This window comes from Hemiscyllium ocellatum, unplaced genomic scaffold (assembly GCF_020745735.1).
Source record: "Hemiscyllium ocellatum isolate sHemOce1 unplaced genomic scaffold, sHemOce1.pat.X.cur. scaffold_820_pat_ctg1, whole genome shotgun sequence".
In the NCBI taxonomy this organism is placed as follows: Eukaryota; Metazoa; Chordata; class Chondrichthyes; order Orectolobiformes; family Hemiscylliidae; genus Hemiscyllium; species Hemiscyllium ocellatum.
This window is the reverse complement of record NW_026869254.1, coordinates 168,868-194,382: the sequence shown is the minus strand read 5'-3', so window position 1 is coordinate 194,382 and position 25,515 is coordinate 168,868. Positions and strand designations below refer to the sequence as shown.

The 25,515-nt window shown below is 45.1% G+C and overlaps 8 non-coding genes across 8 annotated transcripts; all 8 read right to left on the bottom strand.

Moving 5' to 3' along the window:
* Positions 1–2,315: 2,315 nt before the first annotated feature.
* Positions 2,316–2,397, bottom strand: trnal-uag (transfer RNA leucine (anticodon UAG)). Its single transcript has one exon. It is a non-coding gene; the product is annotated as a tRNA-Leu (tRNA).
* A 2,831-nt stretch (positions 2,398–5,228) lies between these two features.
* Positions 5,229–5,310, bottom strand: trnal-uag (transfer RNA leucine (anticodon UAG)). Its single transcript has one exon. It is a non-coding gene; the product is annotated as a tRNA-Leu (tRNA).
* Positions 5,311–8,140: 2,830 nt separating this feature from the next.
* On the bottom strand, positions 8,141–8,222 carry trnal-uag (transfer RNA leucine (anticodon UAG)). Its single transcript has one exon. It is a non-coding gene; the product is annotated as a tRNA-Leu (tRNA).
* Positions 8,223–11,052: 2,830 nt separating this feature from the next.
* trnal-uag (transfer RNA leucine (anticodon UAG)) lies at positions 11,053–11,134 on the bottom strand. The gene has a single exon. It is a non-coding gene; the product is annotated as a tRNA-Leu (tRNA).
* A 2,832-nt stretch (positions 11,135–13,966) lies between these two features.
* trnal-uag (transfer RNA leucine (anticodon UAG)) lies at positions 13,967–14,048 on the bottom strand. The gene has a single exon. It is a non-coding gene; the product is annotated as a tRNA-Leu (tRNA).
* A 2,831-nt stretch (positions 14,049–16,879) lies between these two features.
* trnal-uag (transfer RNA leucine (anticodon UAG)) lies at positions 16,880–16,961 on the bottom strand. The gene has a single exon. It is a non-coding gene; the product is annotated as a tRNA-Leu (tRNA).
* Positions 16,962–19,791: 2,830 nt separating this feature from the next.
* Positions 19,792–19,873, bottom strand: trnal-uag (transfer RNA leucine (anticodon UAG)). Its single transcript has one exon. It is a non-coding gene; the product is annotated as a tRNA-Leu (tRNA).
* Positions 19,874–22,703: 2,830 nt separating this feature from the next.
* On the bottom strand, positions 22,704–22,785 carry trnal-uag (transfer RNA leucine (anticodon UAG)). Its single transcript has one exon. It is a non-coding gene; the product is annotated as a tRNA-Leu (tRNA).
* Between the last annotated feature and the right edge of the window lie 2,730 nt (positions 22,786–25,515).

The window sequence follows — 25,515 nt, the reverse complement described above, 5'->3', positions numbered from 1 at the left end:
CGGAGTAGCATTACAATCCGAGAACGACCGATCACATTGTGAGGATTGCTCTGACCTCGGGGCCAGTTCGAGATGCCACTGTCCTTGCCTTTTATGCAATTGGCTGCAGGGATGTTCACACCTGGACATGAGCCACATCGACATCAATGAGTTGGAAACCTGCGTTGGAATCGACGAGAAGCGACTCAAAAAATTCTTGCTAAATTCATGGTGCTTATTAGAAATGCAGTTTCTGTTCACCTCAATTTAAAAGGCAGTTTCTGAACAGAGGAACTGAAATCAAAAGCTAATTATCTCACCCCACCCCCACTCCGGGAGTGGTGCTAACTGCACTTGATTGCTTTTTGTTCTCGATGTGAAGAGCTCTCACGCCTGAGTCACCTTCACGCCTCTTGTTGCTGAGTGACTCAAAAAGAAGGAGTTTCAACAGAGCTGCAACTGCCTCACTTTCCCAGTCGCTCTCCCGTTTACATTTTCCTGCTCATCAGTGATTTAATGAAAACCAAAAGGATGCGATGTTATTCTGCAGCCTCTTTGTCGATTCCTCCGTTTAAATTCCAACATGGCTTAGATCTCGGGCGCACCTTAATGCTAGCTTTGAAAGCACAGGTCCAGAGCTTCCTCTGAGAGTGCAATTTCTTTCATTGCTGTTGCTGATTGAATGAGCCACTAACGTGCGAACTGCTCCAAAACATGATGCAGGACCTCTGGTGCCAATTCTCGCACTTTGAATAACGACAGACAGCTTCCAAATGAGGCCTTTCAGATACGACTTTGGGGTACATTTGGCAGACAGAATAGTTCAGGAATCCGTGGTGCACTGTGACACCAGCGCATCACCTTCTTCCCTGTCTTTGAACCGGGCCGCCTCAGCAAGGAATGCAAATGCAGTATTGCTCTTCGTGGAAGGATCGGTAACTACACTCTCAAACTGAATGGCACATGATCAGAAGCAGTTTGTAGAATATCTTTACAATGCTCTGCACAGTAATCAAATGGAAATGCATTGCATTTCACTACGAGAGCAGATTTGTTCAAGCAAATTCGAAGGCAGGTTTGCAGATGGGAAAGCAAGCAGGAAAGCTCCGTTCTTGTCCATGTAAAAGGCTGCAGATGAAGAACAAAACAGTTTCGACCGCGGGAACCTATCTTGCGGAGGTGAACGTGCTGATCACTATGCTACAGAAACAAGCCCACAGCCGCCCCTGCTGCAGCTCAGTGGTATCCGACACTGAAAGTTGAAGACGTTCTACCTTTCACCTTTCTGTTTCCAAATGCTCGTTGTTTCATGGGAGTTGTTTCATTTTGGCTGTGTGGTATGCATGGACGAGATACACCGAAGTATCTGTTTTCACGCGGTGTAGCCCAATAACGTTGTGTTGCTTACACCGGCTTTAAAAGGATAACTTTTTAGCCGAGCTGGCCGTCGCAGTCTGTGGCACAATCATTTAGTCTGTTCGACTGCTCACTGGAAAGGTAGTATTGTGAAACACTGCAGAAACGAAGGACTTCCTTACTTTTGCTGCGACTGACCATACTCTGTGAAATTTTCCCAGATTCTCAGTTGAGGAGTTTTTGCAGCTGGAAATTACCTCAGAAAGCCTGTTAATTCGTAATGTATTGAACGAATCGCAAAACAGAAAACATTTGGCACGCAACACAAACAAAACTGGCAAACCAAATGCATTTTCAGATACAGTGAGCATGAATGCTAAATGTGAGACACTCCGAGGGCATGAGCCGTAAAGTAATCTCACAACTAACAACAGGGCAATTCCAAATTACTTTTCAATGATACTTGAGCCTCAGTGCACCACCATATCACAGACAATGCTGAAAAGAGAGAAAGAAAGAACATAATAAGAATGGGCCACAAAAAGTGAATTTCACCAATCACAGTCTCGATTAGATTACCTTTCCCTTCAGGGGTCTCCGGGACAGAAACGAAGGAAATTGGAGAAATTCAATAGCATATGACATCAAAATTCATCGGAACGATTTTCCCACTCGCCAGAAAGCCAAATAACGATGAATCGACTCACCGCAGGACTTTGTTTCACAACAGCGATGAAATAGCAGTCACCATTCGGTTCCAGTAAAATCTCAACATGCTTGGAACGTAAAGCAACAGTAGAGATGTTTGCAATTTTCCACGCGGGAGACGAACACGATCATGACAGCAGAGGAAATTTGGCACTTTCCCACTCGACAGTTAATTCCCAGGGAAACAAATCGAATTTTGTTCCGAACGAAACAACATCAGTGGTGGCAACAGCATTTCAACAAGCTGCACCGTTGCAGTCGATCAGCAGTAATGGCAGTGGTGGGATTCGAACCCACGCCCCTGTCGAGACTGGAACCTAAATCCAGCGCCTTAGACCGCTCGGCCACACTACCAACTGCGCCAGTTCCCCATTTTCTTTCACTTCCAATTGAGCTCCTGCATAACAACAGATGGAAAGTCAAGTGAAAAGGGTTCCATGATCCCTCTCGGACTCGCACGGCTGCGTGGATGTGCCCGGCTACAATATCAATTTCGCAGCAGATAATGATAGCCCATCAATCCGGATAAAAATCAATGGTAAGCTGAGGCTATCTTCTCAGACTCTTTTCAACTACAAATGTATCTGTGAGTGCGTGAGCATACATGTTCGCTTATGATTTGGTCAAATAACCATGAACTGCTTGACATTACTGCAATTTCGATTCTTACTTTGCTAAATGATTTCACCCATTGCTCGAAATAGGACAACTTTCACGTTTACACGGAACATGAAACACACCGGACTACAGGGAAAATAAACAAAGCTGAGCAGGCCGTGTTCCACATCATACCGTGCAGCATAGTTTCAGTCACTGTGTCTGTTTTGTAGAATAATAGTCCCAAAGAATGTTCTCCACACTAACACCGGAGGTAGCATTACAATCCGAGAACGACCGATCACATTGTGAGGATGCTCTGACCTCGGGGCCAGTTCGAGATGCCACTTTCCTTGCCTTTTATGCAATTGGCTGCAGGGATGTTCACACCTGGACATGAGCCACATCGACATCAACTGAGTTGGAAACCTGCGTGGGAATCGACGAGAAGCGACTCAAAAAATCTTGCTAAATTCCATGGTGCTTATTAGAAATGCAGTTTCTGTTCACCTCAATTTAAAAGGCAGTTTCTGAACAGAGGAACTGAAATCAAAAGCTAATTATCTCACCCCACCCCCACTCCGGGAGTGGTGCTAACTGCACTTGATTGCTTTTTGTTCTCGATGTGAAGAGCTCTCACGCCTGAGTCACCTTCACGCCTCTTGTTGCTGAGTGACTCAAAAAGAAGGAGTTTCAACAGAGCTGCAACTGCCTCACTTTCCCAGTCGCTCTCCCCGTTTACATTTTCCTGCTCATCAGTGATTTAATGAAAACCAAAAGGATGCGATGTTATTCTGCAGCCTCTTTGTCGATTCCTCCGTTTAAATTCCAACATGGCTTAGATCTCGGGGCGCACCTTAATGCTAGCTTTGAAAGCACAGGTCCAGAGCTTCCTCTGAGAGTGCAATTTCTTTCATTGCTGTTGCTGATTGAATGAGCCACTAACGTGCGAACTGCTCCAAAACATGATGCAGGACCTCTGGTGCCAATTCTCGCACTTTGAATAACGACAGACAGCTTCCAAATGAGGCCTTTCAGATACGACTTTGGGGTACATTTGGCAGACAGAATAGTTCAGGAATCCGTGGTGCACTGTGACACCAGCGCATCACCTTCTTCCCTGTCTTTGAACCGGGCCGCCTCAGCAAGGAATGCAAATGCAGTATTGCTCTTCGTGGAAGGATCGGTAACTACACTCTCAAACTGAATGGCACATGATCAGAAGCAGTTTGTAGAATATCTTTACAATGCTCTGCACAGTAATCAAATGGAAATGCATTGCATTTCACTACGAGAGCAGATTTGTTCAAGCAAATTCGAAGGCAGGTTTGCAGATGGGAAAGCAAGCAGGAAAGCTCCGTTCTTGTCCATGTAAAAGGCTGCAGATGAAGAACAAAACAGTTTCGACCGCGGGAACCTATCTTGCGGAAGGTGAACGTGCTGATCACTATGCTACAGAAACAAGCCCACAGCCGCCCCTGCTGCAGCTCAGTGGTATCCGACACTGAAAGTTGAAGACGTTCTACCTTTCACCTTTCTGTTTCCAAATGCTCGTTGTTTCATGGGAGTTGTTTCATTTTGGCTGTGTGGTATGCATGGACGAGATACACCGAAGTATCTGTTTTCACGCGGTGTAGCCCAATAACGTTGTGTTGCTTACACCGGCTTTAAAAGGATAACTTTTTAGCCGAGCTGGCCGTCGCAGTCTGTGGCACAATCATTTAGTCTGTTCGACTGCTCACTGGAAAGGTAGTATTGTGAAACACTGCAGAAACGAAGGACTTCCTTACTTTTGCTGCGACTGACCATACTCTGTGAAATTTTCCCAGATTCTCAGTTGAGGAGTTTTTGCAGCTGGAAATTACCTCAGAAAGCCTGTTAATTCGTAATGTATTGAACGAATCGCAAAACAGAAAACATTTGGCACGCAACACAAACAAAACTGGCAAACCAAATGCATTTTCAGATACAGTGAGCATGAATGCTAAATGTGAGACACTCCGAGGGCATGAGCCGTAAAGTAATCTCACAACTAACAACAGGGCAATTCCAAATTACTTTTCAATGATACTTGAGCCTCAGTGCACCACCATATCACAGACAATGCTGAAAAGAGAGAAAGAAAGAACATAATAAGAATGGGCCACAAAAAGTGAATTTCACCAATCACAGTCTCGATTAGATTACCTTTCCCTTCAGGGGTCTCCGGGACAGAAACGAAGGAAATTGGAGAAATTCAATAGCATATGACATCAAAATTCATCGGAACGATTTTCCCACTCGCCAGAAAGCCAAATAACGATGAATCGACTCACCGCAGGACTTTGTTTCACAACAGCGATGAAATAGCAGTCACCATTCGGTTCCAGTAAAATCTCAACATGCTTGGAACGTAAAGCAACAGTAGAGATGTTTGCAATTTTCCACGCGGGAGACGAACACGATCATGACAGCAGAGGAAATTTGGCACTTTCCCACTCGACAGTTAATTCCCAGGGAAACAAATCGAATTTTGTTCCGAACGAAACAACATCAGTGGTGGCAACAGCATTTCAACAAGCTGCACCGTTGCAGTCGATCAGCAGCAATGGCAGTGGTGGGATTCGAACCCACGCCCCTGTCGAGACTGGAACCTAAATCCAGCGCCTTAGACCGCTCGGCCACACTACCAACTGCGCCAGTCCCCATTTTCTTTCACTTCCAATTGAGCTCCTGCATAACAACAGATGGAAAGTCAAGTGAAAAGGGTTCCATGATCCCTCTCGGACTCGCACGGCTGCGTGGATGTGCCCGGCTACAATATCAATTTCGCAGCAGATAATGATAGCCCATCAATCCGGATAAAAATCAATGGTAAGCTGAGGCTATCTTCTCAGACTCTTTTCAACTACAAATGTATCTGTGAGTGCGTGAGCATACATGTTCGCTTATGATTTGGTCAAATAACCATGAACTGCTTGACATTACTGCAATTTCGATTCTTACTTTGCTAAATGATTTCACCCATTGCTCGAAATAGGACAACTTTCACGTTTACACGGAACATGAAACACACCGGACTACAGGGAAAATAAACAAAGCTGAGCAGGCCGTGTTCCACATCATACCGTGCAGCATAGTTTCAGTCACTGTGTCTGTTTTGTAGAATAATAGTCCCAAAGAATGTTCTCCACACTAACACCGGAGGTAGCATTACAATCCGAGAACGACCGATCACATTGTGAGGATGCTCTGACCTCGGGGCCAGTTCGAGATGCCACTTTCCTTGCCTTTTATGCAATTGGCTGCAGGGATGTTCACACCTGGACATGAGCCACATCGACATCAACTGAGTTGGAAACCTGCGTGGGAATCGACGAGAAGCGACTCAAAAAATCTTGCTAAATTCCATGGTGCTTATTAGAAATGCAGTTTCTGTTCACCTCAATTTAAAAGGCAGTTTCTGAACAGAGGAACTGAAATCAAAAGCTAATTATCTCACCCCACCCCCACTCCGGGAGTGGTGCTAACTGCACTTGATTGCTTTTTGTTCTCGATGTGAAGAGCTCTCACGCCTGAGTCACCTTCACGCCTCTTGTTGCTGAGTGACTCAAAAAGAAGGAGTTTCAACAGAGCTGCAACTGCCTCACTTTCCCAGTCGCTCTCCCCGTTTACATTTTCCTGCTCATCAGTGATTTAATGAAAACCAAAAGGATGCGATGTTATTCTGCAGCCTCTTTGTCGATTCCTCCGTTTAAATTCCAACATGGCTTAGATCTCGGGGCGCACCTTAATGCTAGCTTTGAAAGCACAGGTCCAGAGCTTCCTCTGAGAGTGCAATTTCTTTCATTGCTGTTGCTGATTGAATGAGCCACTAACGTGCGAACTGCTCCAAAACATGATGCAGGACCTCTGGTGCCAATTCTCGCACTTTGAATAACGACAGACAGCTTCCAAATGAGGCCTTTCAGATACGACTTTGGGGTACATTTGGCAGACAGAATAGTTCAGGAATCCGTGGTGCACTGTGACACCAGCGCATCACCTTCTTCCCTGTCTTTGAACCGGGCCGCCTCAGCAAGGAATGCAAATGCAGTATTGCTCTTCGTGGAAGGATCGGTAACTACACTCTCAAACTGAATGGCACATGATCAGAAGCAGTTTGTAGAATATCTTTACAATGCTCTGCACAGTAATCAAATGGAAATGCATTGCATTTCACTACGAGAGCAGATTTGTTCAAGCAAATTCGAAGGCAGGTTTGCAGATGGGAAAGCAAGCAGGAAAGCTCCGTTCTTGTCCATGTAAAAGGCTGCAGATGAAGAACAAAACAGTTTCGACCGCGGGAACCTATCTTGCGGAAGGTGAACGTGCTGATCACTATGCTACAGAAACAAGCCCACAGCCGCCCCTGCTGCAGCTCAGTGGTATCCGACACTGAAAGTTGAAGACGTTCTACCTTTCACCTTTCTGTTTCCAAATGCTCGTTGTTTCATGGGAGTTGTTTAATTTTGGCTGTGTGGTATGCATGGACGAGATACACCGAAGTATCTGTTTTCACGCGGTGTAGCCCAATAACGTTGTGTTGCTTACACCGGCTTTAAAAGGATAACTTTTTAGCCGAGCTGGCCGTCGCAGTCTGTGGCACAATCATTTAGTCTGTTCGACTGCTCACTGGAAAGGTAGTATTGTGAAACACTGCAGAAACGAAGGACTTCCTTACTTTTGCTGCGACTGACCATACTCTGTGAAATTTTCCCAGATTCTCAGTTGAGGAGTTTTTGCAGCTGGAAATTACCTCAGAAAGCCTGTTAATTCGTAATGTATTGAACGAATCGCAAAACAGAAAACATTTGGCACGCAACACAAACAAAACTGGCAAACCAAATGCATTTTCAGATACAGTGAGCATGAATGCTAAATGTGAGACACTCCGAGGGCATGAGCCGTAAAGTAATCTCACAACTAACAACAGGGCAATTCCAAATTACTTTTCAATGATACTTGAGCCTCAGTGCACCACCATATCACAGACAATGCTGAAAAGAGAGAAAGAAAGAACATAATAAGAATGGGCCACAAAAAGTGAATTTCACCAATCACAGTCTCGATTAGATTACCTTTCCCTTCAGGGGTCTCCGGGACAGAAACGAAGGAAATTGGAGAAATTCAATAGCATATGACATCAAAATTCATCGGAACGATTTTCCCACTCGCCAGAAAGCCAAATAACGATGAATCGACTCACCGCAGGACTTTGTTTCACAACAGCGATGAAATAGCAGTCACCATTCGGTTCCAGTAAAATCTCAACATGCTTGGAACGTAAAGCAACAGTAGAGATGTTTGCAATTTTCCACGCGGGAGACGAACACGATCATGACAGCAGAGGAAATTTGGCACTTTCCCACTCGACAGTTAATTCCCAGGGAAACAAATCGAATTTTGTTCTGAACGAAACAACATCAGTGGTGGCAACAGCATTTCAACAAGCTGCACCGTTGCAGTCGATCAGCAGCAATGGCAGTGGTGGGATTCGAACCCACGCCCCTGTCGAGACTGGAACCTAAATCCAGCGCCTTAGACCGCTCGGCCACACTACCAACTGCGCCAGTTCCCCATTTTCTTTCACTTCCAATTGAGCTCCTGCATAACAACAGATGGAAAGTCAAGTGAAAAGGGTTCCATGATCCCTCTCGGACTCGCACGGCTGCGTGGATGTGCCCGGCTACAATATCAATTTCGCAGCAGATAATGATAGCCCATCAATCCGGATAAAAATCAATGGTAAGCTGAGGCTATCTTCTCAGACTCTTTTCAACTACAAATGTATCTGTGAGTGCGTGAGCATACATGTTCGCTTATGATTTGGTCAAATAACCATGAACTGCTTGACATTACTGCAATTTCGATTCTTACTTTGCTAAATGATTTCACCCATTGCTCGAAATAGGACAACTTTCACGTTTACACGGAACATGAAACACACCGGACTACAGGGAAAATAAACAAAGCTGAGCAGGCCGTGTTCCACATCATACCGTGCAGCATAGTTTCAGTCACTGTGTCTGTTTTGTAGAATAATAGTCCCAAAGAATGTTCTCCACACTAACACCGGAGGTAGCATTACAATCCGAGAACGACCGATCACATTGTGAGGATGCTCTGACCTCGGGGCCAGTTCGAGATGCCACTTTCCTTGCCTTTTATGCAATTGGCTGCAGGGATGTTCACACCTGGACATGAGCCACATCGACATCAACTGAGTTGGAAACCTGCGTGGGAATCGACGAGAAGCGACTCAAAAAATCTTGCTAAATTCCATGGTGCTTATTAGAAATGCAGTTTCTGTTCACCTCAATTTAAAAGGCAGTTTCTGAACAGAGGAACTGAAATCAAAAGCTAATTATCTCACCCCACCCCCACTCCGGGAGTGGTGCTAACTGCACTTGATTGCTTTTTGTTCTCGATGTGAAGAGCTCTCACGCCTGAGTCACCTTCACGCCTCTTGTTGCTGAGTGACTCAAAAAGAAGGAGTTTCAACAGAGCTGCAACTGCCTCACTTTCCCAGTCGCTCTCCCCGTTTACATTTTCCTGCTCATCAGTGATTTAATGAAAACCAAAAGGATGCGATGTTATTCTGCAGCCTCTTTGTCGATTCCTCCGTTTAAATTCCAACATGGCTTAGATCTCGGGGCGCACCTTAATGCTAGCTTTGAAAGCACAGGTCCAGAGCTTCCTCTGAGAGTGCAATTTCTTTCATTGCTGTTGCTGATTGAATGAGCCACTAACGTGCGAACTGCTCCAAAACATGATGCAGGACCTCTGGTGCCAATTCTCGCACTTTGAATAACGACAGACAGCTTCCAAATGAGGCCTTTCAGATACGACTTTGGGGTACATTTGGCAGACAGAATAGTTCAGGAATCCGTGGTGCACTGTGACACCAGCGCATCACCTTCTTCCCTGTCTTTGAACCGGGCCGCCTCAGCAAGGAATGCAAATGCAGTATTGCTCTTCGTGGAAGGATCGGTAACTACACTCTCAAACTGAATGGCACATGATCAGAAGCAGTTTGTAGAATATCTTTACAATGCTCTGCACAGTAATCAAATGGAAATGCATTGCATTTCACTACGAGAGCAGATTTGTTCAAGCAAATTCGAAGGCAGGTTTGCAGATGGGAAAGCAAGCAGGAAAGCTCCGTTCTTGTCCATGTAAAAGGCTGCAGATGAAGAACAAAACAGTTTCGACCGCGGGAACCTATCTTGCGGAAGGTGAACGTGCTGATCACTATGCTACAGAAACAAGCCCACAGCCGCCCCTGCTGCAGCTCAGTGGTATCCGACACTGAAAGTTGAAGACGTTCTACCTTTCACCTTTCTGTTTCCAAATGCTCGTTGTTTCATGGGAGTTGTTTAATTTTGGCTGTGTGGTATGCATGGACGAGATACACCGAAGTATCTGTTTTCACGCGGTGTAGCCCAATAACGTTGTGTTGCTTACACCGGCTTTAAAAGGATAACTTTTTAGCCGAGCTGGCCGTCGCAGTCTGTGGCACAATCATTTAGTCTGTTCGACTGCTCACTGGAAAGGTAGTATTGTGAAACACTGCAGAAACGAAGGACTTCCTTACTTTTGCTCGACTGACCATACTCTGTGAAATTTTCCCAGATTCTCAGTTGAGGAGTTTTTGCAGCTGGAAATTACCTCAGAAAGCCTGTTAATTCGTAATGTATTGAACGAATCGCAAAACAGAAAACATTTGGCACGCAACACAAACAAAACTGGCAAACCAAATGCATTTTCAGATACAGTGAGCATGAATGCTAAATGTGAGACACTCCGAGGGCATGAGCCGTAAAGTAATCTCACAACTAACAACAGGGCAATTCCAAATTACTTTTCAATGATACTTGAGCCTCAGTGCACCACCATATCACAGACAATGCTGAAAAGAGAGAAAGAAAGAACATAATAAGAATGGGCCACAAAAAGTGAATTTCACCAATCACAGTCTCGATTAGATTACCTTTCCCTTCAGGGGTCTCCGGGACAGAAACGAAGGAAATTGGAGAAATTCAATAGCATATGACATCAAAATTCATCGGAACGATTTTCCCACTCGCCAGAAAGCCAAATAACGATGAATCGACTCACCGCAGGACTTTGTTTCACAACAGCGATGAAATAGCAGTCACCATTCGGTTCCAGTAAAATCTCAACATGCTTGGAACGTAAAGCAACAGTAGAGATGTTTGCAATTTTCCACGCGGGAGACGAACACGATCGTGACAGCAGAGGAAATTTGGCACTTTCCCACTCGACAGTTAATTCCCAGGGAAACAAATCGAATTTTGTTCTGAACGAAACAACATCAGTGGTGGCAACAGCATTTCAACAAGCTGCACCGTTGCAGTCGATCAGCAGCAATGGCAGTGGTGGGATTCGAACCCACGCCCCTGTCGAGACTGGAACCTAAATCCAGCGCCTTAGACCGCTCGGCCACACTACCAACTGCGCCAGTTCCCCATTTTCTTTCACTTCCAATTGAGCTCCTGCATAACAACAGATGGAAAGTCAAGTGAAAAGGGTTCCATGATCCCTCTCGGACTCGCACGGCTGCGTGGATGTGCCCGGCTACAATATCAATTTCGCAGCAGATAATGATAGCCCATCAATCCGGATAAAAATCAATGGTAAGCTGAGGCTATCTTCTCAGACTCTTTTCAACTACAAATGTATCTGTGAGTGCGTGAGCATACATGTTCGCTTATGATTTGGTCAAATAACCATGAACTGCTTGACATTACTGCAATTTCGATTCTTACTTTGCTAAATGATTTCACCCATTGCTCGAAATAGGACAACTTTCACGTTTACACGGAACATGAAACACACCGGACTACAGGGAAAATAAACAAAGCTGAGCAGGCCGTGTTCCACATCATACCGTGCAGCATAGTTTCAGTCACTGTGTCTGTTTTGTAGAATAATAGTCCCAAAGAATGTTCTCCACACTAACACCGGAGGTAGCATTACAATCCGAGAACGACCGATCACATTGTGAGGATGCTCTGACCTCGGGGCCAGTTCGAGATGCCACTTTCCTTGCCTTTTATGCAATTGGCTGCAGGGATGTTCACACCTGGACATGAGCCACATCGACATCAACTGAGTTGGAAACCTGCGTGGGAATCGACGAGAAGCGACTCAAAAAATCTTGCTAAATTCCATGGTGCTTATTAGAAATGCAGTTTCTGTTCACCTCAATTTAAAAGGCAGTTTCTGAACAGAGGAACTGAAATCAAAAGCTAATTATCTCACCCCACCCCCACTCCGGGAGTGGTGCTAACTGCACTTGATTGCTTTTTGTTCTCGATGTGAAGAGCTCTCACGCCTGAGTCACCTTCACGCCTCTTGTTGCTGAGTGACTCAAAAAGAAGGAGTTTCAACAGAGCTGCAACTGCCTCACTTTCCCAGTCGCTCTCCCCGTTTACATTTTCCTGCTCATCAGTGATTTAATGAAAACCAAAAGGATGCGATGTTATTCTGCAGCCTCTTTGTCGATTCCTCCGTTTAAATTCCAACATGGCTTAGATCTCGGGGCGCACCTTAATGCTAGCTTTGAAAGCACAGGTCCAGAGCTTCCTCTGAGAGTGCAATTTCTTTCATTGCTGTTGCTGATTGAATGAGCCACTAACGTGCGAACTGCTCCAAAACATGATGCAGGACCTCTGGTGCCAATTCTCGCACTTTGAATAACGACAGACAGCTTCCAAATGAGGCCTTTCAGATACGACTTTGGGGTACATTTGGCAGACAGAATAGTTCAGGAATCCGTGGTGCACTGTGACACCAGCGCATCACCTTCTTCCCTGTCTTTGAACCGGGCCGCCTCAGCAAGGAATGCAAATGCAGTATTGCTCTTCGTGGAAGGATCGGTAACTACACTCTCAAACTGAATGGCACATGATCAGAAGCAGTTTGTAGAATATCTTTACAATGCTCTGCACAGTAATCAAATGGAAATGCATTGCATTTCACTACGAGAGCAGATTTGTTCAAGCAAATTCGAAGGCAGGTTTGCAGATGGGAAAGCAAGCAGGAAAGCTCCGTTCTTGTCCATGTAAAAGGCTGCAGATGAAGAACAAAACAGTTTCGACCGCGGGAACCTATCTTGCGGAAGGTGAACGTGCTGATCACTATGCTACAGAAACAAGCCCACAGCCGCCCCTGCTGCAGCTCAGTGGTATCCGACACTGAAAGTTGAAGACGTTCTACCTTTCACCTTTCTGTTTCCAAATGCTCGTTGTTTCATGGGAGTTGTTTAATTTTGGCTGTGTGGTATGCGTGGACGAGATACACCGAAGTATCTGTTTTCACGCGGTGTAGCCCAATAACGTTGTGTTGCTTACACCGGCTTTAAAAGGATAACTTTTTAGCCGAGCTGGCCGTCGCAGTCTGTGGCACAATCATTTAGTCTGTTCGACTGCTCACTGGAAAGGTAGTATTGTGAAACACTGCAGAAACGAAGGACTTCCTTACTTTTGCTGCGACTGACCATACTCTGTGAAATTTTCCCAGATTCTCAGTTGAGGAGTTTTTGCAGCTGGAAATTACCTCAGAAAGCCTGTTAATTCGTAATGTATTGAACGAATCGCAAAACAGAAAACATTTGGCACGCAACACAAACAAAACTGGCAAACCAAATGCATTTTCAGATACAGTGAGCATGAATGCTAAATGTGAGACACTCCGAGGGCATGAGCCGTAAAGTAATCTCACAACTAACAACAGGGCAATTCCAAATTACTTTTCAATGATACTTGAGCCTCAGTGCACCACCATATCACAGACAATGCTGAAAAAGAGAGAAAGAAAGAACATAATAAGAATGGGCCACAAAAAGTGAATTTCACCAATCACAGTCTCGATTAGATTACCTTTCCCTTCAGGGGTCTCCGGGACAGAAACGAAGGAAATTGGAGAAATTCAATAGCATATGACATCAAAATTCATCGGAACGATTTTCCCACTCGCCAGAAAGCCAAATAACGATGAATCGACTCACCGCAGGACTTTGTTTCACAACAGCGATGAAATAGCAGTCACCATTCGGTTCCAGTAAAATCTCAACATGCTTGGAACGTAAAGCAACAGTAGAGATGTTTGCAATTTTCCACGCGGGAGACGAACACGATCATGACAGCAGAGGAAATTTGGCACTTTCCCACTCGACAGTTAATTCCCAGGGAAACAAATCGAATTTTGTTCTGAACGAAACAACATCAGTGGTGGCAACAGCATTTCAACAAGCTGCACCGTTGCAGTCGATCAGCAGCAATGGCAGTGGTGGGATTCGAACCCACGCCCCTGTCGAGACTGGAACCTAAATCCAGCGCCTTAGACCGCTCGGCCACACTACCAACTGCGCCAGTTCCCCATTTTCTTTCACTTCCAATTGAGCTCCTGCATAACAACAGATGGAAAGTCAAGTGAAAAGGGTTCCATGATCCCTCTCGGACTCGCACGGCTGCGTGGATGTGCCCGGCTACAATATCAATTTCGCAGCAGATAATGATAGCCCATCAATCCGGATAAAAATCAATGGTAAGCTGAGGCTATCTTCTCAGACTCTTTTCAACTACAAATGTATCTGTGAGTGCGTGAGCATACATGTTCGCTTATGATTTGGTCAAATAACCATGAACTGCTTGACATTACTGCAATTTCGATTCTTACTTTGCTAAATGATTTCACCCATTGCTCGAAATAGGACAACTTTCACGTTTACACGGAACATGAAACACACCGGACTACAGGGAAAATAAACAAAGCTGAGCAGGCCGTGTTCCACATCATACCGTGCAGCATAGTTTCAGTCACTGTGTCTGTTTTGTAGAATAATAGTCCCAAAGAATGTTCTCCACACTAACACCGGAGGTAGCATTACAATCCGAGAACGACCGATCACATTGTGAGGATGCTCTGACCTCGGGGCCAGTTCGAGATGCCACTTTCCTTGCCTTTTATGCAATTGGCTGCAGGGATGTTCACACCTGGACATGAGCCACATCGACATCAACTGAGTTGGAAACCTGCGTGGGAATCGACGAGAAGCGACTCAAAAAATCTTGCTAAATTCCATGGTGCTTATTAGAAATGCAGTTTCTGTTCACCTCAATTTAAAAGGCAGTTTCTGAACAGAGGAACTGAAATCAAAAGCTAATTATCTCACCCCACCCCCACTCCGGGAGTGGTGCTAACTGCACTTGATTGCTTTTTGTTCTCGATGTGAAGAGCTCTCACGCCTGAGTCACCTTCACGCCTCTTGTTGCTGAGTGACTCAAAAAGAAGGAGTTTCAACAGAGCTGCAACTGCCTCACTTTCCCAGTCGCTCTCCCCGTTTACATTTTCCTGCTCATCAGTGATTTAATGAAAACCAAAAGGATGCGATGTTATTCTGCAGCCTCTTTGTCGATTCCTCCGTTTAAATTCCAACATGGCTTAGATCTCGGGGCGCACCTTAATGCTAGCTTTGAAAGCACAGGTCCAGAGCTTCCTCTGAGAGTGCAATTTCTTTCATTGCTGTTGCTGATTGAATGAGCCACTAACGTGCGAACTGCTCCAAAACATGATGCAGGACCTCTGGTGCCAATTCTCGCACTTTGAATAACGACAGACAGCTTCCAAATGAGGCCTTTCAGATACGACTTTGGGGTACATTTGGCAGACAGAATAGTTCAGGAATCCGTGGTGCACTGTGACACCAGCGCATCACCTTCTTCCCTGTCTTTGAACCGGGCCGCCTCAGCAAGGAATGCAAATGCAGTATTGCTCTTCGTGGAAGGATCGGTAACTACACTCTCAAACTGAATGGCACATGATCAGAAGCAGTTTGTAGAATATCTTTACAATGCTCTGCACAGTAATCAAATGGAAATGCATTGCATTTCACTACGAGAGCAGATTTGTTCAAGCAAATTCGAAGGCAGGTTTGCAGATGGGAAAGCAAGCAGGAAAGCTCCGTTCTTGTCCATGTAAAAGGCTGCAGATGAAGAACAAAACAGTTTCGACCGCGGGAACCTATCTTGCGGAAGGTGAACGTGCTGATCACTATGCTACAGAAACAAGCCCACAGCCGCCCCTGCTGCAGCTCAGTGGTATCCGACACTGAAAGTTGAAGACGTTCTACCTTTCACCTTTCTGTTTCCAAATGCTCGTTGTTTCATGGGAGTTGTTTAATTTTGGCTGTGTGGTATGCGTGGACGAGATACACCGAAGTATCTGTTTTCACGCGGTGTAGCCCAATAACGTTGTGTTGCTTACACCGGCTTTAAAAGGATAACTTTTTAGCCGAGCTGGCCGTCGCAGTCTGTGGCACAATCATTTAGTCTGTTCGACTGCTCACTGGAAAGGTAGTATTGTGAAACACTGCAGAAACGAAGGACTTCCTTACTTTTGCTGCGACTGACCATACTCTGTGAAATTTTCCCAGATTCTCAGTTGAGGAGTTTTTGCAGCTGGAAATTACCTCAGAAAGCCTGTTAATTCGTAATGTATTGAACGAATCGCAAAACAGAAAACATTTGGCACGCAACACAAACAAAACTGGCAAACCAAATGCATTTTCAGATACAGTGAGCATGAATGCTAAATGTGAGACACTCCGAGGGCATGAGCCGTAAAGTAATCTCACAACTAACAACAGGGCAATTCCAAATTACTTTTCAATGATACTTGAGCCTCAGTGCACCACCATATCACAGACAATGCTGAAAAGAGAGAAAGAAAGAACATAATAAGAATGGGCCACAAAAAGTGAATTTCACCAATCACAGTCTCGATTAGATTACCTTTCCCTTCAGGGGTCTCCGGGACAGAAACGAAGGAAATTGGAGAAATTCAATAGCATATGACATCAAAATTCATCGGAACGATTTTCCCACTCGCCAGAAAGCCAAATAACGATGAATCGACTCACCGCAGGACTTTGTTTCACAACAGCGATGAAATAGCAGTCACCATTCGGTTCCAGTAAAATCTCAACATGCTTGGAACGTAAAGCAACAGTAGAGATGTTTGCAATTTTCCACGCGGGAGACGAACACGATCATGACAGCAGAGGAAATTTGGCACTTTCCCACTCGACAGTTAATTCCCAGGGAAACAAATCGAATTTTGTTCTGAACGAAACAACATCAGTGGTGGCAACAGCATTTCAACAAGCTGCACCGTTGCAGTCGATCAGCAGTAATGGCAGTGGTGGGATTCGAACCCACGCCCCTGTCGAGACTGGAACCTAAATCCAGCGCCTTAGACCGCTCGGCCACACTACCAACTGCGCCAGTTCCCCATTTTCTTTCACTTCCAATTGAGCTCCTGCATAACAACAGATGGAAAGTCAAGTGAAAAGGGTTCCATGATCCCTCTCGGACTCGCACGGCTGCGTGGATGTGCCCGGCTACAATATCAATTTCGCAGCAGATAATGATAGCCCATCAATCCGGATAAAAATCAATGGTAAGCTGAGGCTATCTTCTCAGACTCTTTTCAACTACAAATGTATCTGTGAGTGCGTGAGCATACATGTTCGCTTATGATTTGGTCAAATAACCATGAACTGCTTGACATTACTGCAATTTCGATTCTTACTTTGCTAAATGATTTCACCCATTGCTCGAAATAGGACAACTTTCACGTTTACACGGAACATGAAACACACCGGACTACAGGGAAAATAAACAAAGCTGAGCAGGCCGTGTTCCACATCATACCGTGCAGCATAGTTTCAGTCACTGTGTCTGTTTTGTAGAATAATAGTCCCAAAGAATGTTCTCCACACTAACACCGGAGGTAGCATTACAATCCGAGAACGACCGATCACATTGTGAGGATGCTCTGACCTCGGGGCCAGTTCGAGATGCCACTTTCCTTGCCTTTTATGCAATTGGCTGCAGGGATGTTCACACCTGGACATGAGCCACATCGACATCAACTGAGTTGGAAACCTGCGTGGGAATCGACGAGAAGCGACTCAAAAAATCTTGCTAAATTCCATGGTGCTTATTAGAAATGCAGTTTCTGTTCACCTCAATTTAAAAGGCAGTTTCTGAACAGAGGAACTGAAATCAAAAGCTAATTATCTCACCCCACCCCCACTCCGGGAGTGGTGCTAACTGCACTTGATTGCTTTTTGTTCTCGATGTGAAGAGCTCTCACGCCTGAGTCACCTTCACGCCTCTTGTTGCTGAGTGACTCAAAAAGAAGGAGTTTCAACAGAGCTGCAACTGCCTCACTTTCCCAGTCGCTCTCCCCGTTTACATTTTCCTGCTCATCAGTGATTTAATGAAAACCAAAAGGATGCGATGTTATTCTGCAGCCTCTTTGTCGATTCCTCCGTTTAAATTCCAACATGGCTTAGATCTCGGGGCGCACCTTAATGCTAGCTTTGAAAGCACAGGTCCAGAGCTTCCTCTGAGAGTGCAATTTCTTTCATTGCTGTTGCTGATTGAATGAGCCACTAACGTGCGAACTGCTCCAAAACATGATGCAGGACCTCTGGTGCCAATTCTCGCACTTTGAATAACGACAGACAGCTTCCAAATGAGGCCTTTCAGATACGACTTTGGGGTACATTTGGCAGACAGAATAGTTCAGGAATCCGTGGTGCACTGTGACACCAGCGCATCACCTTCTTCCCTGTCTTTGAACCGGGCCGCCTCAGCAAGGAATGCAAATGCAGTATTGCTCTTCGTGGAAGGATCGGTAACTACACTCTCAAACTGAATGGCACATGATCAGAAGCAGTTTGTAGAATATCTTTACAATGCTCTGCACAGTAATCAAATGGAAATGCATTGCATTTCACTACGAGAGCAGATTTGTTCAAGCAAATTCGAAGGCAGGTTTGCAGATGGGAAAGCAAGCAGGAAAGCTCCGTTCTTGTCCATGTAAAAGGCTGCAGATGAAGAACAAAACAGTTTCGACCGCGGGAACCTATCTTGCGGAAGGTGAACGTGCTGATCACTATGCTACAGAAACAAGCCCACAGCCGCCCCTGCTGCAGCTCAGTGGTATCCGACACTGAAAGTTGAAGACGTTCTACCTTTCACCTTTCTGTTTCCAAATGCTCGTTGTTTCATGGGAGTTGTTTAATTTTGGCTGTGTGGTATGCGTGGACGAGATACACCGAAGTATCTGTTTTCACGCGGTGTAGCCCAATAACGTTGTGTTGCTTACACCGGCTTTAAAAGGATAACTTTTTAGCCGAGCTGGCCGTCGCAGTCTGTGGCACAATCATTTAGTCTGTTCGACTGCTCACTGGAAAGGTAGTATTGTGAAACACTGCAGAAACGAAGGACTTCCTTACTTTTGCTGCGACTGACCATACTCTGTGAAATTTTCCCAGATTCTCAGTTGAGGAGTTTTTGCAGCTGGAAATTACCTCAGAAAGCCTGTTAATTCGTAATGTATTGAACGAATCGCAAAACAGAAAACATTTGGCACGCAACACAAACAAAACTGGCAAACCAAATGCATTTTCAGATACAGTGAGCATGAATGCTAAATGTGAGACACTCCGAGGGCATGAGCCGTAAAGTAATCTCACAACTAACAACAGGGCAATTCCAAATTACTTTTCAATGATACTTGAGCCTCAGTGCACCACCATATCACAGACAATGCTGAAAAGAGAGAAAGAAAGAACATAATAAGAATGGGCCACAAAAAGTGAATTTCACCAATCACAGTCTCGATTAGATTACCTTTCCCTTCAGGGGTCTCCGGGACAGAAACGAAGGAAATTGGAGAAATTCAATAGCATATGACATCAAAATTCATCGGAACGATTTTCCCACTCGCCAGAAAGCCAAATAACGATGAATCGACTCACCGCAGGACTTTGTTTCACAACAGCGATGAAATAGCAGTCACCATTCGGTTCCAGTAAAATCTCAACATGCTTGGAACGTAAAGCAACAGTAGAGATGTTTGCAATTTTCCACGCGGGAGACGAACACGATCATGACAGCAGAGGAAATTTGGCACTTTCCCACTCGACAGTTAATTCCCAGGGAAACAAATCGAATTTTGTTCGAACGAAACAACATCAGTGGTGGCAACAGCATTTCAACAAGCTGCACCGTTGCAGTCGATCAGCAGCAATGGCAGTGGTGGGATTCGAACCCACGCCCCTGTCGAGACTGGAACCTAAATCCAGCGCCTTAGACCGCTCGGCCACACTACCAACTGCGCCAGTTCCCCATTTTCTTTCACTTCCAATTGAGCTCCTGCATAACAACAGATGGAAAGTCAAGTGAAAAGGGTTCCATGATCCCTCTCGGACTCGCACGGCTGCGTGGATGTGCCCGGCTACAATATCAATTTCGCAGCAGATAATGATAGCCCATCAATCCGGATAAAAATCAATGGTAAGCTGAGGCTATCTTCTCAGACTCTTTTCAACTACAAATGTATCTGTGAGTGCGTGAGCATACATGTTCGCTTATGATTTGGTCAAATAACCATGAACTGCTTGACATTACTGCAATTTCGATTCTTACTTTGCTAAATGATTTCACCCATTGCTCGAAATAGGACAACTTTCACGTTTACACGGAACATGAAACACACCGGACTACAGGGAAAATAAACAAAGCTGAGCAGGCCGTGTTCCACATCATACCGTGCAGCATAGTTTCAGTCACTGTGTCTGTTTTGTAGAATAATAGTCCCAAAGAATGTTCTCCACACTAACACCGGAGGTAGCATTACAATCCGAGAACGACCGATCACATTGTGAGGATGCTCTGACCTCGGGGCCAGTTCGAGATGCCACTTTCCTTGCCTTTTATGCAATTGGCTGCAGGGATGTTCACACCTGGACATGAGCCACATCGACATCAACTGAGTTGGAAACCTGCGTGGGAATCGACGAGAAGCGACTCAAAAAATCTTGCTAAATTCCATGGTGCTTATTAGAAATGCAGTTTCTGTTCACCTCAATTTAAAAGGCAGTTTCTGAACAGAGGAACTGAAATCAAAAGCTAATTATCTCACCCCACCCCCACTCCGGGAGTGGTGCTAACTGCACTTGATTGCTTTTTGTTCTCGATGTGAAGAGCTCTCACGCCTGAGTCACCTTCACGCCTCTTGTTGCTGAGTGACTCAAAAAGAAGGAGTTTCAACAGAGCTGCAACTGCCTCACTTTCCCAGTCGCTCTCCCCGTTTACATTTTCCTGCTCATCAGTGATTTAATGAAAACCAAAAGGATGCGATGTTATTCTGCAGCCTCTTTGTCGATTCCTCCGTTTAAATTCCAACATGGCTTAGATCTCGGGCGCACCTTAATGCTAGCTTTGAAAGCACAGGTCCAGAGCTTCCTCTGAGAGTGCAATTTCTTTCATTGCTGTTGCTGATTGAATGAGCCACTAACGTGCGAACTGCTCCAAAACATGATGCAGGACCTCTGGTGCCAATTCTCGCACTTTGAATAACGACAGACAGCTTCCAAATGAGGCCTTTCAGATACGACTTTGGGGTACATTTGGCAGACAGAATAGTTCAGGAATCCGTGGTGCACTGTGACACCAGCGCATCACCTTCTTCCCTGTCTTTGAACCGGGCCGCCTCAGCAAGGAATGCAAATGCAGTATTGCTCTTCGTGGAAGGATCGGTAACTACACTCTCAAACTGAATGGCACATGATCAGAAGCAGTTTGTAGAATATCTTTACAATGCTCTGCACAGTAATCAAATGGAAATGCATTGCATTTCACTACGAGAGCAGATTTGTTCAAGCAAATTCGAAGGCAGGTTTGCAGATGGGAAAGCAAGCAGGAAAGCTCCGTTCTTGTCCATGTAAAAGGCTGCAGATGAAGAACAAAACAGTTTCGACCGCGGGAACCTATCTTGCGGAAGGTGAACGTGCTGATCACTATGCTACAGAAACAAGCCCACAGCCGCCCCTGCTGCAGCTCAGTGGTATCCGACACTGAAAGTTGAAGACGTTCTACCTTTCACCTTTCTGTTTCCAAATGCTCGTTGTTTCATGGGAGTTGTTTAATTTTGGCTGTGTGGTATGCGTGGACGAGATACACCGAAGTATCTGTTTTCACGCGGTGTAGCCCAATAACGTTGTGTTGCTTACACCGGCTTTAAAAGGATAACTTTTTAGCCGAGCTGGCCGTCGCAGTCTGTGGCACAATCATTTAGTCTGTTCGACTGCTCACTGGAAAGGTAGTATTGTGAAACACTGCAGAAACGAAGGACTTCCTTACTTTTGCTGCGACTGACCATACTCTGTGAAATTTTCCCAGATTCTCAGTTGAGGAGTTTTTGCAGCTGGAAATTACCTCAGAAAGCCTGTTAATTCGTAATGTATTGAACGAATCGCAAAACAGAAAACATTTGGCACGCAACACAAACAAAACTGGCAAACCAAATGCATTTTCAGATACAGTGAGCATGAATGCTAAATGTGAGACACTCCGAGGGCATGAGCCGTAAAGTAATCTCACAACTAACAACAGGGCAATTCCAAATTACTTTTCAATGATACTTGAGCCTCAGTGCACCACCATATCACAGACAATGCTGAAAAGAGAGAAAGAAAGAACATAATAAGAATGGGCCACAAAAAGTGAATTTCACCAATCACAGTCTCGATTAGATTACCTTTCCCTTCAGGGGTCTCCGGGACAGAAACGAAGGAAATTGGAGAAATTCAATAGCATATGACATCAAAATTCATCGGAACGATTTTCCCACTCGCCAGAAAGCCAAATAACGATGAATCGACTCACCGCAGGACTTTGTTTCACAACAGCGATGAAATAGCAGTCACCATTCGGTTCCAGTAAAATCTCAACATGCTTGGAACGTAAAGCAACAGTAGAGATGTTTGCAATTTTCCACGCGGGAGACGAACACGATCATGACAGCAGAGGAAATTTGGCACTTTCCCACTCGACAGTTAATTCCCAGGGAAACAAATCGAATTTTGTTCTGAACGAAACAACATCAGTGGTGGCAACAGCATTTCAACAAGCTGCACCGTTGCAGTCGATCAGCAGCAATGGCAGTGGTGGGATTCGAACCCACGCCCCTGTCGAGACTGGAACCTAAATCCAGCGCCTTAGACCGCTCGGCCACACTACCAACTGCGCCAGTTCCCCATTTTCTTTCACTTCCAATTGAGCTCCTGCATAACAACAGATGGAAAGTCAAGTGAAAAGGGTTCCATGATCCCTCTCGGACTCGCACGGCTGCGTGGATGTGCCCGGCTACAATATCAATTTCGCAGCAGATAATGATAGCCCATCAATCCGGATAAAAATCAATGGTAAGCTGAGGCTATCTTCTCAGACTCTTTTCAACTACAAATGTATCTGTGAGTGCGTGAGCATACATGTTCGCTTATGATTTGGTCAAATAACCATGAACTGCTTGACATTACTGCAATTTCGATTCTTACTTTGCTAAATGATTTCACCCATTGCTCGAAATAGGACAACTTTCACGTTTACACGGAACATGAAACACACCGGACTACAGGGAAAATAAACAAAGCTGAGCAGGCCGTGTTCCACATCATACCGTGCAGCATAGTTTCAGTCACTGTGTCTGTTTTGTAGAATAATAGTCCCAAAGAATGTTCTCCACACTAACACCGGAGGTAGCATTACAATCCGAGAACGACCGATCACATTGTGAGGATGCTCTGACCTCGGGGCCAGTTCGAGATGCCACTTTCCTTGCCTTTTATGCAATTGGCTGCAGGGATGTTCACACCTGGACATGAGCCACATCGACATCAACTGAGTTGGAAACCTGCGTGGGAATCGACGAGAAGCGACTCAAAAAATCTTGCTAAATTCCATGGTGCTTATTAGAAATGCAGTTTCTGTTCACCTCAATTTAAAAGGCAGTTTCTGAACAGAGGAACTGAAATCAAAAGCTAATTATCTCACCCCACCCCCACTCCGGGAGTGGTGCTAACTGCACTTGATTGCTTTTTGTTCTCGATGTGAAGAGCTCTCACGCCTGAGTCACCTTCACGCCTCTTGTTGCTGAGTGACTCAAAAAGAAGGAGTTTCAACAGAGCTGCAACTGCCTCACTTTCCCAGTCGCTCTCCCCGTTTACATTTTCCTGCTCATCAGTGATTTAATGAAAACCAAAAGGATGCGATGTTATTCTGCAGCCTCTTTGTCGATTCCTCCGTTTAAATTCCAACATGGCTTAGATCTCGGGGCGCACCTTAATGCTAGCTTTGAAAGCACAGGTCCAGAGCTTCCTCTGAGAGTGCAATTTCTTTCATTGCTGTTGCTGATTGAATGAGCCACTAACGTGCGAACTGCTCCAAAACATGATGCAGGACCTCTGGTGCCAATTCTCGCACTTTGAATAACGACAGACAGCTTCCAAATGAGGCCTTTCAGATACGACTTTGGGGTACATTTGGCAGACAGAATAGTTCAGGAATCCGTGGTGCACTGTGACACCAGCGCATCACCTTCTTCCCTGTCTTTGAACCGGGCCGCCTCAGCAAGGAATGCAAATGCAGTATTGCTCTTCGTGGAAGGATCGGTAACTACACTCTCAAACTGAATGGCACATGATCAGAAGCAGTTTGTAGAATATCTTTACAATGCTCTGCACAGTAATCAAATGGAAATGCATTGCATTTCACTACGAGAGCAGATTTGTTCAAGCAAATTCGAAGGCAGGTTTGCAGATGGGAAAGCAAGCAGGAAAGCTCCGTTCTTGTCCATGTAAAAGGCTGCAGATGAAGAACAAAACAGTTTCGACCGCGGGAACCTATCTTGCGGAAGGTGAACGTGCTGATCACTATGCTACAGAAACAAGCCCACAGCCGCCCCTGCTGCAGCTCAGTGGTATCCGACACTGAAAGTTGAAGACGTTCTACCTTTCACCTTTCTGTTTCCAAATGCTCGTTGTTTCATGGGAGTTGTTTAATTTTGGCTGTGTGGTATGCGTGGACGAGATACACCGAAGTATCTGTTTTCACGCGGTGTAGCCCAATAACGTTGTGTTGCTTACACCGGCTTTAAAAGGATAACTTTTTAGCCGAGCTGGCCGTCGCAGTCTGTGGCACAATCATTTAGTCTGTTCGACTGCTCACTGGAAAGGTAGTATTGTGAAACACTGCAGAAACGAAGGACTTCCTTACTTTTGCTGCGACTGACCATACTCTGTGAAATTTTCCCAGATTCTCAGTTGAGGAGTTTTTGCAGCTGGAAATTACCTCAGAAAGCCTGTTAATTCGTAATGTATTGAACGAATCGCAAAACAGAAAACATTTGGCACGCAACACAAACAAAACTGGCAAACCAAATGCATTTTCAGATACAGTGAGCATGAATGCTAAATGTGAGACACTCCGAGGGCATGAGCCGTAAAGTAATCTCACAACTAACAACAGGGCAATTCCAAATTACTTTTCAATGATACTTGAGCCTCAGTGCACCACCATATCACAGACAATGCTGAAAAGAGAGAAAGAAAGAACATAATAAGAATGGGCCACAAAAAGTGAATTTCACCAATCACAGTCTCGATTAGATTACCTTTCCCTTCAGGGGTCTCCGGGACAGAAACGAAGGAAATTGGAGAAATTCAATAGCATATGACATCAAAATTCATCGGAACGATTTTCCCACTCGCCAGAAAGCCAAATAACGATGAATCGACTCACCGCAGGACTTTGTTTCACAACAGCGATGAAATAGCAGTCACCATTCGGTTCCAGTAAAATCTCAACATGCTTGGAACGTAAAGCAACAGTAGAGATGTTTGCAATTTTCCACGCAGGAGACGAACACGATCATGACAGCAGAGGAAATTTGGCACTTTCCCACTCGACAGTT